Here is a 688-nt window from a genome sequence, read left to right as displayed (position 1 = left end):
CTGAGATCAAGCAATGCTATTAGTCAATTTGGAAGATCACTTTTTTCACAAGTTTAAAATTAAACTCTCAGTCTAAAGTAGGGTCTCGACCCAAAACGTCACCCTTTCCTTCCATCCAGAGATGCTGCCTATCCTGCTGAGTTACTGCAGCATTTTATGTCTACATTTGGTATAAATCAGCATCTGCAGTTCCTTCCTACATAACCTAATAACTGATTGGACATTAAAAGTTTTGTATGAGACAGATATGATTTGAGATTTCAGTTATGTTAAAAAGCTATTGCTGCTACTGCAGATGCTGGTTGAAACTGAAGATAGACACAAAAAGCTGGAGTAACTCAGCGGGTCAGACACCATCTCTGGAGAAAAGGAACAGGTGACATTTCGGGTTGACTCGGTCTGAAGAAGGGCTCAACCCGAAATGTTGCCTATTCCTTTTCTCCTGAGATGCTGTCTGACCTGCTGTGTTATCCCAGCTTTTTGTGTCTATCTTCATTTTGTTATAAGCAGATTGTTTTAGCACATGCTACTTTTGTCAGAGCTTGTTGTATTAAAAAAATAATTTCCATGTTTGCTACTTTACACTGGAAATTCATTGTCCGAGAAGTATATATTGGCAGTTACATACTTCTGGATGTCCTGAAGTATTGGAGAAGGTTTGCTAAGACATGAAGTAACTTTGTTTTTT

The sequence above is a fragment of the Leucoraja erinacea genome, unplaced genomic scaffold (assembly GCF_028641065.1).
Source record: "Leucoraja erinacea ecotype New England unplaced genomic scaffold, Leri_hhj_1 Leri_612S, whole genome shotgun sequence".
In the NCBI taxonomy this organism is placed as follows: Eukaryota; Metazoa; Chordata; class Chondrichthyes; order Rajiformes; family Rajidae; genus Leucoraja; species Leucoraja erinaceus.
Note: the sequence above shows the minus strand (reverse complement) of the source record.